This window comes from Fistularia commersonii, chromosome 3 (assembly GCF_037954325.1).
Source record: "Fistularia commersonii isolate RoL2024-O1a breed Wild chromosome 3, RoL_Fcom_v1.0, whole genome shotgun sequence".
In the NCBI taxonomy this organism is placed as follows: Eukaryota; Metazoa; Chordata; class Actinopteri; order Syngnathiformes; family Fistulariidae; genus Fistularia; species Fistularia commersonii.
Window position 1 is genome coordinate 19,549,999 of NC_141286.1, and position 16,351 is coordinate 19,566,349.

Consider the following 16,351-nt stretch of genomic DNA (forward strand, 5'->3'; position numbering starts at 1 on the left):
TCAAGTTTAGTCACAAAAGAAAAGTGGTCTGGTATACCACAATCCATTAGGATTTCCAGTGGACATTTACCTTGGGTGTATGAAAACAACTGACTACAGCTATGTCTTGTCAGTGTATGGATATGTAAAAAAAAGAAAACAGGGTTATCATAACAAGATGTGCAGTGCTAGAGTGGGATCCCCAATAAAATATGACATTATGACGTACTACTGCCAAATGCCTTTGGATGATCGAACACATTTCTCCATAAACCGATCACAATGATGTCAGAAATCTTACGTTTGCAAGACAGCCTGCAATAGCAGAAAACTTGCCATAAATATCTTGTAGCAGAAATGATATTGATTTATTGCAGCATACTGCTTTTAGTGATCTACTACATAGTGTTTGAAAATACTGGAATATGCAGATCCTGGCTCACCCAGAACATGGGGTGTGCTGATAATTATTTTGATGTAGATGTACTTCCTTCATTGCAGCCTCAGGGTGGCACTGGCAGGCACAACTAACCTCTGCTGCACTGAGAGAAAAATCTAGCTTGTGCCGCATCGTTCCTTGCTAATGCGTTCATAAGCATCGGAATAACTGCGGCCTATTCAGGAGTGTAGGATCTGTGAGAACTTACCGATAAACACGAACTGAATGTTATTATTTCAATAACAGGTTAAATACAGACGAACAAAGTGGGCTTTCGAACAATACTTTAAACTGTTCCTTCATTTTAATTTTATTTTACTTCAATTTATAATTAAAGCCTCCGTACAGAGACGAAAGTGAATGTTAGCTTTCAAGTTAATTATCAATGTATATTAGATTAATTTAACCTAATAATGTTACTTTTTACATTTAAGGGTATGCAATCAAATGAGGCATTGAAACCACTGAAATTTTTTTCTTCCACCATAAAAGAGATTTAATACTGTCAATTGTTCACGTTAATTAAGAACACAATGATACCTTGTCACCATAGGACGTCAATCTGAGAGACAGAGAGCCAAGCAGCGGAGAAAGATGCTGACGTTACTATTATGTTTTTTTCTTCTTTTTTCAGTCTTTCTACCACAAAATATACTTCAATTTGAAATTAAAATATTGACAAATTAATGTCAGTATGCTTTACCTTTAGATGTTTGAAAAAGTTTAAGTCACTACTCTTTCACTTGTTCTTTGTTTGGTGTTGAAAGAGAAAACCAGAGGCTATGTTCAATTACACAAGTGACTCTGGTACAATGCAAGAATTTGGCTTGATTTTTAAGAGGTGTTTTTTTGAATGACCAGTACATTTGTATTGTTGTGTTCACCGCACCTCTCTGCCAAACAACCTGATATGACAAGAGCAAGAGAGTGAAAGGTACTTTACAGAAAACAACTACCGGGTTTTGTTCAGGTTTTTATTCTTTAGCAACAATGTGATTCACAACATGTGTTACCAGGTTTCAATGGGAAGTGTGTGTTGAATAATGTAGCCCAACACAACAACAATGACTTGCCCTGGTGTAACCAAAACAAAGCTTTAGAAATTGCTTCTGCAACATGTTTACAACTGTAACTTTTATAGCATTTCAAACAAAGCATCTCCAAGATTTGATTGACTTCAGCGAGGAATAGCAAAACTGTTAATTTAACTTCAAAATGATCATCACACTGCTTCAAGATGGCCTACAAAAGGAACCAGTCATAAGTCAAAAGCAAGATTTTGTTGAAGGGTGTAAGCAAGAAAACTGACATTTTGAAGGAGCCAGATTATAGTGTATGAAATCACCTTCTTGCAAACCTGGCATACTCCTTGTGCGGGAAGCTTCATGGTTTTTGGAGTGTGCTGTAAAATGAGGGTGTTATTTTAATGAAAAATGCCTCAAATAATCCGGTTGCATGTCTTTTGACATTTTCAAGAGGTTGTACACTGGAGAGCAGTGACGTGCGGTGAGGTTGATGGCTGGTGAGGTACTGACGTCATCAATCAGATTTACAAACAAATGAACCCTACGGAGTAGCTTTTCGCCATTTTATTGGCAGCAGTTAATGTGTTTTGTTTAAAATATCATGTCAGCATTCTTTACATATACAAACTGCAGCATAGAAAAAAGCACATAAAAAAAACGTTATTATCTCTTACCTTTACTTATAAATGAAGTCCATGCGGCGCTGAGCGGTTTTCCTTTACCTAAGCAATCCCGAATGTTTTTAGCGCGATTTGACTTTGAATGTGAGTGGCTGACCGCTCATGTTTGATTGTCAGAAGTTGGGAAAGAATGCAGGAAAAGCAGAAAAGGCGGTCTCTTACTGGACATCCACACAGCCAGCCTTTTCATGTGTACCACTCCGTTTGAAAAGACCGAGTCTTTCGTCTCCTAGTCTGAAGCTAATCCGTTAGCGCCGGCGTCGGTGTTCCCTTACTTATTATTTCCTGCTTCGACTGAAAGTCCAGTTTAGAAAATTCTTTCAGTTTAGCTATGTAATCCTCCATTTTGGAAATAAAACCGAGCAAGAGGAAAAAATACCTGGATGGCTTGCTACGTGTTTCAGTAGCTTGCTATTGCAAATTCCATTACTCTTTAGACTAATGTCAGTAGTAAAAAGGATCCCTGGGATCACCGGTGCCCCCTACCATGAGGCCCCGTCACTGCGTGCCTCACTTAGTGTTTCTTTGCTGCCACTTTACGATCGTTGGCACGTGAAACACGTTACAGTTGTTGACAAAAAAAATTATACACATCAGCTTAAGTATGGAAATTTAGTTCATATGTTAGTGCTTGAAGTGTTTGAAATTTTTAATGGCGACATCCACAGAGACAGCAATACGATCTCAGTCGCATAGCATGGCAGCACACTTATTGCGCAATCCATAGTGGGCTCCGCTGGCTGCTGCATCATCGCACGGCTCTTCTTCATTATTAAACGCGAAATGGGATTTTTTTTTCAGCGATTTTGAAAAAAAACGACTAAAAATGGTGAAGTTAGGTGGAAAATAACTTTATAGTACAAATCACTGAATAAATAGAACCATTCTAATTATTTTTTATTTTACTTTTTTTTTCTTTCCATGATGCCAGGTGAGGCCCATCCTCACCTGCCTCTACTGACTGCACTTCACTGCTGGAGAGCACTGACATCAGTCTGAGGTGCAATACCTTCCAAGTTAATAAAAGTTACGTGACAGTTACGTTGTTTTCTGTGTGTAACTAAGCAATCAGACTGAGCTGAGACTTAGTAATTTGTGATAAAAAATCAATTTGTTTCGCCACTATTTTCAAAATCACAAGTAGTTACATGTATAATCCAAATGTTCTAAAATTACATTCTCTCTTTCTTAGAATGTGAAGGATAAAGGGAACGTGTAGGTGGAGTGTTGAAATCCAGCACGGACACTAAACACAATTAATTGAAAATGGCAACAATGGCGAGGTAGCGGTAAGGATTGCTATAAGATGTCATGCAGGTCATGGTTGAACAATATCAAATCTTACTGTGCGTACTGGAATTTTTGATTTCTTTCCCTGAAGATGTTTACCGGTACCTCTCATCTGGGTGTCTTCTTCAGTTGAAGCAGCCCTAAATCTGATTGAAAATCTAAATCTGGAAGCAGCATGGCTGAGTTGGTCAGAGCTGTTACTTGGAACTGAATATTCCTGATTTGATTTCCAAATTGTTGCTGAGCATAAAACTGGACCCCAAACTGCTGCTAGGTGACTGCCTACTGCTCATGGTTCATCCATGATGAGGTAAATGCATTGGACACATTTTGCCGATGATGTGCTGTATACATAACTGACTGATGAAATAAAGAGCTGTCTTCTTCTGAGAAAGCTAAAGCTGTGCACTGGTTTAGTTGAACTATTGCAGTTTTAAAGTTTTACTTTTGAAAATTGTTTAAATAATCTTTTTGTCTTGCTGATGAATTGTTAGATTGTGCATATACTTTTGCCATTACAGTTGAAATACACGCACAACACAGCATGCCCATATTATTAGATATTCCATTGACACTGGGTTGTGGATAGGGGCATTAAAGTTTTCTGATCCAAAAAGAGTGCAACTGAAAAATGCAAACTTGGTACATCTCAAACCTCAAAGAACACTGTGGGATGGTGCCTTAGAGTCTGACTGGGGGCAAGGGGCAGTAAGACCACAGCATTTTCCAAAGAACAGAAAGGTTAGTCCAGAGGTTGGGTTGGGAAGAGTAACTAGAATCCCATGCACTCTGCAGATAACCACTGAATCAGAATCACTCTTTGAAGAACTCTCATCATGTGCAACAGCTGTAAGGCAGGGAATGACTTTGACACTTCATCTGTTTGCTGGTGGCAACATCATGCCGAGAAATATGCATGTATGCAAACACACACACACCCACACCCACACACACCCACACGCATTTACTGTGACACAGTAATATATGCACACATATCACCTGTCAAACTCTCATCCCAAACTACAAATTAGGTCATGTAGCACTATATCAACATTGTTTGATAAAGATGCATTAGAATACATCTTAATATCAGAATTAACTATTCTATTATCTATACTATTTATCAACAATTGTTAATTAATTCGTTTTTTTTTAATTGTGTTTTTAATCACAATTCTTGTGATAAAAAAAGTGAATAGAGGAAAAAAAAAAAGATAATGCAGGCTCAGGCCCTCAGACCATACGGTCCTCTAAGGAAAGTCATTTCACACCTCTCGTGTGTATTCTTGGAATGAGAAAACCCACTTTAGAAGAGGTGGGGTGACAGTTCCTCCACTGACAGTAACTACCACTGACCAGGTTATCTAACAAGTGACAAATGAAGTTGAAAGTCATTTTTTGTAGATTGAAACTCACTGGACTGGTACCAAATGTATGTTTCTTTGTCACGTCTATCATTTTCCTACAAGGCAGCTTAGTCCAAGGAAGATCTAAAAATTTAACATAATTTGTTTCTGAACAACATTGTTATTTGCTTGAAATTTCATGTGACAGTGTAAAACCCTTTTTGCGCATGCACTTGCATAGTAAAATTGTCCATGCACGACCGAAATGGACTGCATGTCTGAGACAATCATTTGAATTAATGTTATTGATTATGAAAAAGTCTTTAGCCTATGGCTTACTGAAACAGTTATGTTCGGCTGAGCCCATGTAAAAACAAAGCCCATGTTAAACAAAAACATTAATTACTGAAGATGGATCATTATCAAAAGGTGTGATAAAGTAAGCAAAGGCAATAAAAAAAAGAACTTGCATATAAACAATAGCTTTTGTCAGAGAGGTTGAAAATGGTAAAAAGGATATAAGGAAGAGTTATATTCCAAAAATACCCTCTGTTTACTCAAATTCTTACATTCAAGAAAGCTGCCCAACTAGAATTTATAAAATCGAATCAATGAGTGGCAACAATGTGCCACCCACCACCCACCAGTGTAGTCTGTGCTTGCGGGCTTATGCAGAATTGAGCATTGTATGATGTACAATCTTTGATCAACACACAGCTGTTGAGTGTTATAGTTAATCATGCATAGTGGCTATACATAATGAAAGGGATCGTAACAAGATGATATTTTTATGACGCAGATATTTGCATCCAAATCAACATACATCTTACATTTAATACAACAAAGGAAAGTATGTAGTCAGTAGATTGAGTTTGATAGGACATAGGTGCAAGCAGGAAAGAGGGATAGGTTGGGACACCTGTATACGCTTTTCACTGTATTCACAATATCATTTTTTCTACTTTGTATCTGGCTACAATGTAAACGAAATGATAGTATTAATTATCCTCATGCTTCAGTGATGTTGCTCAAGGACCATGGAGAAAGGTCTATTAGCATAGCAAAAGGATGTCAGAGCACAGTTGTATGAACACACATAGCTTTGTGAATCACATGACTCTTGTCTAGATACCAGAATGCTAATGATGCCTGGAGCCTGCACACAAGCAGCTATTCTTAAAATATTCCCATTTGATCTTATATAAAAATACAATCAATATTATTGGAATTGAACAGATCGTTTTCTCACAGCAATTTTTCAACTGTATAAAATGTGATAAAATAATGGAGCCTCAGGGCGGCACGGGCCGGTGTCTCCCTGAGCCAACCTCGGGGTGACATGGGCCAGTGTCTCCCTTGAGCCGGTCCCAAGCCTGGATAAATGCAGAGGGTTGTGTCAGGAAGGGCATCCGGCATAAAACTTCTGCCAAAACCAAACATGGGAATCAAATCTAATAACCAGATTGTGTTGGATTGCTCGAGGCCCTGGTTAACATCGACCCTCATTGGTACCGATGACCCACAGGGAACCAATGGAAACTGAACTACCGTAGATCGAAGAAGGAAAGGAGGAAGGCAAGAGTGTATGCCTACTGGAATTTGGTGTAAAAAAATATGAGGTAAGATGGATGGATGGATGGATTTTTGATGCAACTGCCTTACAAATGTTTTGAATGTACTAGCATGGCCACTCTTGTCTCTCGACACTCTTGTCACTTGACACCGCTCTTACCATGGGAATTTTGGGACACTGCTTTTCTGATTGTTTTTTCTTTTTTTTTTATCATATCAACCTTGCATTGTTTTAAGATTTGAAAAAGGTGTTTGAGCATTTACATGTCAGAATCGTATTTGATCAGCAGACCATGTTTTATTTAATGATCTGATACAAGTATTAGACCAAACCAGAAAATTAAATGACCAGTGGATTGGATAGAAAAACCCTAAGTAAACCTGCATTTACTTACAATGCCTACTTTCGATGAGTTTAGAAACACATTATTTTAAATCCAATGACTAGCCCATATTAGAAAAGCAATCCTTGTGATTTTGTCAAAAGACAGTGTTGGCCACAAAGTTCTGGCTCTATAGTGTAGTTTACAGGACTGTCTCAGAAAATTAGAAAATTGTGATAAAGTTCTTTATCTTCTGTGATGCAATTAAAAACACAAAAATTACTTTTTCATGATATTCTAATATTTTGAGATAGGATTTTTGAGTTTTCTTAAGATGTAAGCCATAATCAGCATTATTAAAATAATCATAGGCTTGGAGTATTTCAGTTGATTTGTAATGAATCCAGAATGTATGACATTTTTGCTTTTGTAATAGCATTACAGCATTAATTTTCTGAGACAGTCCTGTACTGCCATAGAGAGTATCTCCTGTCCAACCAATTGTAATCTTCTTTTCAGAATTAAGTCAAAGAATGTCTGTCAATCCGACCGATATCCTTGATCTCTACAGATCTCAAAGTCACACCGCGGCCTATTTGGTGTCATCCTTCCAATCATGCATTAAAGTAATTTTATGATTATGACAGCAATAATTACATGCTTAGAATCAACAATCTGAATCTCACAACAGCCCATAGTTGATGTTGAACATTTTGGACCTTTCTCTCTGTCCCCCCTATCTCTGTCTCACTCCCCATCTTTTTCAATATTCATACATACATACATACATACATACGCACACTTTTCTTTTCTTCAAGAACATCCTTCCTTGGGGAGCATATGCAATGCAGCGATCAAACAGTAATTCAGCTGCATCTCCTCAGTATAATCTAATCTGCTCTATTGGGGAAACAGATGAAGGGGCATAAAGAAAGATGTCTCAGACACAAATAAACAGCTCTTCTCTGCATGATATTTATACCATTGAAATCTACCTTTCACGGCATTGCTGATTTAATGTGACCAAAACTATTTGAGTGAGGGTACTTGAGTGAGAGGTAAAGAAAACAGACATCCTAGCTGAAAAATTTCTCCCCATGGAGCTCTATCAGAAATGTTTGTGGATGAAGAGATTTTACAATTCAGGCTGCTCTGATTGCATAGCGATTTAAATGTTTAGCCCTTTTTGAAAGAATTCAGCATTGACCTCCTTGATGGTAATTATGACACAGTAATTAGTCAGACTTTATGTGCTACTGATTGCTGTTATTGGGCTCTCATCAAGGGATGTCAATCACAGAACACATGAGGCTAACATACATAAAATTAAGAGAGTTTTGTTGGGCTTTATGAAATTTAGTTATGGGGTTATATTCATTTTGTCTGTAAACTAAGTTAAAGAGCAGAGAACATTTTTTAAATGATGGTACTGGCTTTCTCATGTTTAATTTAAAGAACACAATTTTGCTCTTCCGTGTCTATATGCAAGGCCAGAAGCAGGAAACTTTTAAAAAGCTTGTTTTCTGGGTATACTTTGGGCCCAACATGCTGGACCTACAAATTCATGCGCATACAGAAGTGCATATTATATCTTATTCTAAGGTACTTGAGGTAACAGTGAACCCATAACCTTACTTCCAAAAAGTCTGAACAAGTTAATGTACAATGAAAATTTTTTTATCTTCCATCTCAACACCATTCTATGTATGTATAATACTTATATATATGGAATACATGAAATTTAAAAAAATATTCTCAGGTAGAGAATAGTTGGGCAAAGGATTCAAGACTGGTCTAAAAGTTTAAAATCAGGAATGTCACGGGACTGATGCAGCTATGTGCATTTCATTAACCACCTCACTCATATCCTATCCATTGCAGACTCTCACAACACCTCTATTTCCTTAAAGTCATGCAGCAAGCAGATTCCTGAAAAGTGGAGCGTGGTAGGGGAGAGAAAAATACCTCAGAGGATTAGTTGCTAATCCTGCCTTTGGTCTGGGAGTCTTTGGCCTCTGCCTCCCGTCCTTCAAAACACTGGGAGCTCTCAAAAAGGTTCACTGCTAATGGGTGGGGGCTTTAGGGGGTTTACAATGAAGGGGTGAGAAGGGTGCTCGTTAGCAGGCCAAGGAAGTATTAGCAGCTTATGCTAGTGTGGATCACCTTGTTCTCCTGGATGTGCACATTGCACGGAGTAGTAGTACCAAAGGAGATTCGCCTATATTTCTACCAGGATCATTTTTAAGAATCATCATCTGCACAATGCATAAGAAAACATATGTAAATGTGCATTTTGGCTTATTGCAAAAGGCATCTTAGGGAAATATCTAATTGAGTTTAAAAGGTATGTTTGTCTCTTTAATTTAACTGGGCTGCATAAATCTGGATGTGTCATGACCATCTGCTTGGACAGTAAGGCTATGCACCTCTTAGTGTCTGTGTTATGGAGAGCACCGATCTAAAATTAGTTTCCGAGTTTGACAATTTTGCAGGTAGTGTGGGTTTTCTTTGTACTTTGCTACACTTTTTTTTACTTAACTTTCTCTCGCTCTCTTGACACACACACAAATACAAATATTTTATGTTAAGTTGTGGGGTTTTTGGAGTTGCCATGTTGAATAATAACACCCCTATACTATAGGGTAATCCAGTCTATGTTTGTTGAGTTTAACCACTTTCACCGGTGTTCTTCTTCTTGGTGGTAGATATCACGCAGACAGCATTTTCAAGAGCTCATTCTATTTAGTATGGATACTTTCTTTGTTTGTTCTTGCTTACATTGCATGGTTTACACAATTCAATACAATTTAGCTGGTAACTTCAAGAGCATTTTCAACAAAGTTAGGGAGGAAGACAATTACGGGTTTGATTTCCATGGCTATAAACTAAACATCAATTTTTGCACTTTTAAATATTTTGTTTTACACACAATCACACACATATGTATATATACATACATACATACAGATAGATAGATAGATAGATAGATAGATAGATAGATAGATACATAGATACATAGATACATAGATAGATAACAGAGTTGCATTTAGATGATAATTATACTTCTTTTTGTTCTGGAGTGTTGTTTTTAGGTTTGACATAAGCTGTCACTTAGTTTTATGAGCAGTAACCACAAGGACTTTTCTGCACGCTAAATTGGCTTTGCAATTTCTTTTTGACATTTGCACTGTGTTAGATGTGTATATGACTTAATGGGTGTTCTCTGAGGAAAAGAGGCCATCATAAACCCCTGCTGACATGCCGGGCTATTTATATTTCCTTCCACAATCACAGTGGTGTTCAGCACAACATGGACTTTACAAACCACACTTTTACAAGTAGAAAAAAAATACATCCTATCACAACAGTTGAAACATCACATAAAAGAAAATGTAGGTATGGATATGAAAGTGAATGTGTGATAAGTGTGCCTTTTACAATAATGTTAAATAATATAGTGGACGATGGAATGATCACGTAACTAAGGTAAATAGAATTAGAATCCATGAACATGGGAAGTGTAGTCTATGCCAATGTGTTACACCATGAAATCCACTGTGGTCTAGAAGAGGTTTAATTTAATGGAAATGGACACATAATTAAATATATTGTCTATAAATAAAGCATGCGTAATAGAAGTGTAAAATGTAACTTAATATTTGTGAGGATATTTATTTTACTTAAATTACTTAATCTCCAATGATCCCAGGATATGGTTAATGGTTTATGTCAATTGGGACAACAGGTAACTTTCCAATAACAATATTATCCATGGGACAGAGAACCTTATCACTAATAAAAGTGATAGAACTTTGGGTGGAATAGCTTTCTTGTGGATCCTTTGTAGCTTTTGAAGTACATGCTGTTGTATAACTTTCAGGCTGTGATTGTGAAATGTTGGTTGAGTATAGGTTAAAACACAACCAGGCATCCTCTGTTTTTTTGAATGTCAATCACATTCTACCGGGTTATTTCAGTAATTTCCTATACTCCCTTGATGCATCTTCCCTTCTATTTTTTTTTTTCAGGCATTTTTATGTTTTACCTCCCCCTGAAAAATGCATCATAAAATAGTAATAAGAATTATGTATTTGTTTGTCACTACCACAACAATCAGGTCCTTCACCCTATAACCTTATCACTAACTTTATCATATAAAGGTAGTGGCTGTTTTGGGAGTGTCAATTCTAGCTAATTCTCTACAACGCTATGATGGAAATGGTGAGCAATCACATATGTTCATAAATAAAAATGTAACCAAAGAACCAAAAACATGCATTTAGTTTATTGTATTTTAGATTATTGTACAATAGTGACAGTGATAAACAAAATAAAAAATAAAAACAAAACAAAACAAACATACAAACAAAAGGGGAGTCTATCTTCATTCTTGGTTAAAATTTGGGCTATATGTTTGAAAACAGTCACTGTAACTCACTTGGTAGACCAGGTGCCCCTCCAAATGAGGGGGGGGGGGGGGGTCTCGAAAGACTAAAAAAAGAAAAATATAATGTTTTTTTTTTTTATGATTACTGTTTTATCATTATTTCATGTGCGTGATGGTCACAATTCTGTATGTGAAGAATTAACAGCTGACATGTGCAACTAAAGAATGTTGTTGCACATGCGAACAACATATCAGCCATGACTCCCATTACACTTTCTTTAGTTATCTGGGGAAGTTTGTGTTTCATGAAGACTTTGCTTCATAAACTTTGTTCGTAATTGATGATACAGCATGTGTGGTTTTGATATAATTGCATAGTAATTCATTATAAATGCAATGCCGAATGATGCTAAATATCCTTACTACAATGGACTTCACATGCAACATTGGCACTGCTGGAGTCTGTTACACACTGAAGTCCACTCTCTAGAAATAAACGAAGCACAAGAGAGTATCAAAAACTTCCCGACCACTCCCCATTTTGACATTACAATGCTTAAAATGTTGTTGGTCATACAAAGAAGGATCTGGTGTACCACTAGGAATTCTCTACGAGTGAATTTAGACTATAAACATCTGCTTGAGGTCAAGGCATCACTTCAGTAGATAAGCAAGACGAGGGAAGACAGGGAATATGCAAAGCTATAGATGACATCACAGATGGTAGATAAAGAGAGCATGTTCATCAACACAGCTCCTCTCTGTCACAAAACGTTTCCAACAGTAGAAGAATCAAGGACTTTTTCCTTTGCAGTTTAATAATGAAAGAAATACTTTTATCGTCCTCTTTTTGGATTTCCGCAAGAAGATATCAAATAAGTTGCAATGCTCCTCAAACCCGATGCTTCTTTCTTTGTGCTCTTTCAAAAATGAAAAAGACAGTTACTCTCTCTGTCATGATAATAGTCGTCAAAACCTGTTTCTTGTTTTTTATATGTTTGCTGGTTCACCTGCATTGCTGCAAATTTGTGTAAAGTGAAAACCTGCCACCCTTCTGTTAGTTGAAGTCTGAGCCAAAGTCTTTGCTTCAGTGGCAGCCTGTATCCCACATCGCTAACCTCTCTGCATCAGTGGAAGTGAAGTGTTTATTATGAATACAATCTTGATATGGTATTTAACCTTTTTTCTTCATCTTGCCAAGCCTCTCGACCATTTATAAATGACAAATAGGGAGAATATTCAGACTTAAGAATGTATCATTTTGTTTTTTCCAGTTCACCTTGTAAACATGTCCTTGTTTTCATGTGAGAGAAAGAGACAGAGAGCGATTCAAAATTTCATGACCATTCAATATGTAATGCTTCATTGCAAGCAATTAAAAGGGATTAACATATTTGCTGTCATTAGTTATATTTTTCAGAGATACAGAGTTTCTGTAAAGGTTACACACTTTAAAGTGCCTTTTTGCACAAAAATCAACCTTTTCTTCTTTTGGCTGTTCCTTTCAGATATTCCCCCAGCAAATTATTCGATGCAATCCAACCCAAATCACTGCATCCACTTTTCTCACACCATTTAACTTCTTGTCCTCTTTCATCCCATCCATAAAGCTCCTCTTTGGTCTTGTTTCCGTCCTCCTACCTGAGTGTTCCAACATCAGCCTCCCTCCACACAAATGTACACTATCCCTCCTCTGCACATAGCACATGTCCAAACCATCTCAGTCTGGCCTCTATGACCTTATCTCCAAAACATCTAACATTGTGCAGTCCCTCTGATGGACTCAGTACTGATCCTATCCATCTTTGTCACTCCCAAAATACATTTTCATCTTTGTTACCTTCCATTCTGCTTCCTGTCTATTCTTCCGTGCCAGTGTCTTTACCACAAATCATTGGTTGGTCTCTCTACCTTCGTGTACACTTAACCTTTAATTTTGCCTGATTTTTTACTCTTTTGCTGCACATTACCCCTGCCACTTTTCTCCACCTGTTCCAACCAGCTTGAACATGTTTCTTTCCCTTTTTCCACACTCCGCTCTAGACTGTCGACCTTAGGTACCATACTTAAGTTCCTCCACCTTCTTTATCTCTTTTGGACAATCATATTGTGTTACAATATTCAAAAGACAAAGGAGGTTGTAAAGCATCCTTAAAGTGATGCTAACCACAGAAATGTCTCAGTGCTGTGGTTCTGTTGGTAAAGCTGTTCTTCTGTGTAATTATAGATATGGATTTTCAATTATTTTACAGCAAAAAGCCATGACATAAGATTTTCTGTTCAGCAATGCACAGCCTGAGGGCCAGCCCTTTACTACTTTATCCCACCACAGTAATGGCCTCTTAGTTGTTAACTTTGGAATTAATGCGTTTTTCTCCCTGGAAAGTGTTCTCCCTTGCTGATTATTAGTGGTATTTCAGTCCATTTTTTTCGAACAAGATAAAGGCAAGTTAAACATTGGGAAGGCATTTTAAGCAACTTCTTGAGAAAAGCAACTTTGAAGGGATCCAAAAAAATGCCCAACTTTGATGACTGTTTATTTGAGTGGCTCTCTTCTAGTCTTTGCTGTCTTGTATAGCAGACTGATTAAAGTTGTTTGTCTCAAAATCACTCAAAGCAGGAGTTTTTCGAACGTATTTTTTATTACATAAAGAAAAAGTTCAGGAAGCAAAGCTAACTAAACCTAATTTTCCACATTGAATAACAAATCACATATAATTTTGAAGATTATTAACATGGATTGTAGATACTGTAATGTGTAGACCGTTAATTTATAGTCCATCCTCACCAATAAAATCTGGTGATGTTTACATAACAGTTTAAGCCAATTCCATTCACTGCATATTTATGGGGGGAAATGAAAAATCAAACAGTGGGCCAGGTGCCAAAAGGCTTGGTTTGTGTGTGTGTGTGTGTGTGTGTGTGTGTGTGTGTGTGTGTGTGTGTGTGTGTGTGTGTGTGTGTGTGTGTGTGTGTGTGTGTGTGTGTGTGTGTGTGTGTGTTCAGTGACACGATCCTGTCAGGGAGACATGAAGGGCTACACAGCACCACTCCTTATATGAGGAAGACATTCAAACCCATTAATTTCACTGAGGATGTTAATTCTCAAAAATTGAAATCTATTATAGCCCATCTGAAATAAAGTACCCTTGAACATTTTTCTGTATTGTAATCCACACCAAATATGTTTTTAGTTACTTACTAGTTTATTACTTGAGAAAAAAATTAATCGGAATGCAGGGGGTTATAGTGTCGAGTATAGCTTCTGGCTCTAGCCCAGGAAATACAACGTCCCCAATTCGCTTTCTTCAATTGTTGAAGTATTTTTAACATATTTGAAGGCATTTAAAGCTTGGTTCACTTCTATACTGAGTGCATTTCAGAATAAAGAGAGTAAGTCCAGTGCAGCCCTCCTTCTAACTATTATGTGCAAGACAGACTACTTTGAATTGTGGGCGAATGGGAGTTCTACATACCATTAGCATTTTTTTATTTTGATTTGTTTTAAATTGGTCACAACAATAACTGAGCTTTGTAGCTTTGTGCGTATAGCATGTCAGCTCTGCGACCATCAATGTGAATAAATGCAAATGTGTGAAAATGCTATATAAGCTAACACCATTTCAGAAATGCTGATTCATATTTAAGGTTTTCCCATTACATAAAAAAGTTGGTAATCATACCAGAATCAGTAATCATGCTTTATTATTCAATTACTTTTTGCAAAAAAAATTTTTGAATGAGAGACAATATGGATTGCTCCATCAAAACCAAATCATGAGATGAATGTGTGAAATATTTATTGGTGTCAAATGTTTCATATGAGAATATTTTTCAGAAAAACTAAGTATTTGTATGTTTTGCATGTGGCTCTTTGATTGACAGGTAACTGGCCCCACCACTACATGGTTTTATCCCTGTAGCCATTTATGCAAAGAATAAATAAAATCCAAACAGTCCAAAGACACACACCATTGAATACAGTTAGGCCCAGAAATATTTGGACAGTGACACAATCTTCATGATTTGGACTCTGCATGCCACCACATTGAAATGAAACAACTACAACAGAATTGAAGGGCAGATTTTAAGGTTTAATTCAAGAGGTTGAACAAAAAAATATGACTAAACATGTAGGAATTGTAGCTATTTTTATACAAATGGTCTTCATTTCAGGGGCTCAAAAGTAATGTGACAAATAAACATAACCCTAAGGAAATTGTTACTTTTCAATATTTTGTTGAGAATCCTTTGCAGGCAATGACTGCCAGTAGTCTAGAATCCGAGGGCAGCACCAAATGCAGGGTAATGCCCATGCCCTTTGTGATGCTTTGCCAGGCCTTTACTGCAGCTGTCTTCAGTATCTGCTTGTTTGTGGGTCTTTCTGCCATAGTTTTGTGTTGGGCATGTGAAATGCATGCTCGATTGGGTTGAGATCTGGTGATTGCCTCGGCCATTGCAGAATATACTTAGGATCATTGTCCACCTGTACTGTCAAGCACCGTCCAATGAACTTGCTGCATTTGTCTAAATCTGAGTAGAAAGTATATCCTTATACACTTCAGACTTCATCCAGCTGCTTTTGTCTTGTGTCACATCATCAATAAACACAAGTGATCCACTGCCAATGGAAGCCATGCATGCTCATGCCATGACACTGCCTCCACCATGTTTAACAGAAGATGTGTGTGTGTGTGATTTTTACAACATTGACAACCCAAAGAGTATAACCATAGAGCTGATATGCAGTGTCTTCACATGTTTGTAGATATCGGACTTGACAGGTCATGTTCCCGGATTTTGAGTTTTCACTTCTCAGTACTGCTTACATCACTGAACCTCTTTTCCTCTTGTTTCACGATTCTAAATATATCATTGTCCACAGCTGTTGCTGTCAGGAATGACCTGAAAACAGCCTGGAGACTGGTTTGACACAGGCAATATATGTAGCAGGCTTTTCCTGCCAAACCCATCTCTGGTCGCTTAAAGATCACCTATGACAAATCGAAAAAATCCAGGAGGATGACATCCATGGCCATGATATTGAAGTCAAATATCACTGAATTCCACCCCTATTTTATCGGCAACACTGTGACATTTCAGTGGTTAAACAGCATGTGCAGAATAGGGTTCTTCAGGACATTTCATTAAGACAAGTCAGGAAGGAAAACATTGTAACATCAAATCCAGTGAGATATAACATGTATTTTGATGTATTTGGTACTTCTTGAGTATATATTTGAAATGCTGTACAATTGACTCTTTATATAACTAATACAACAATATATAAATCCAAACCATGTGCAATTA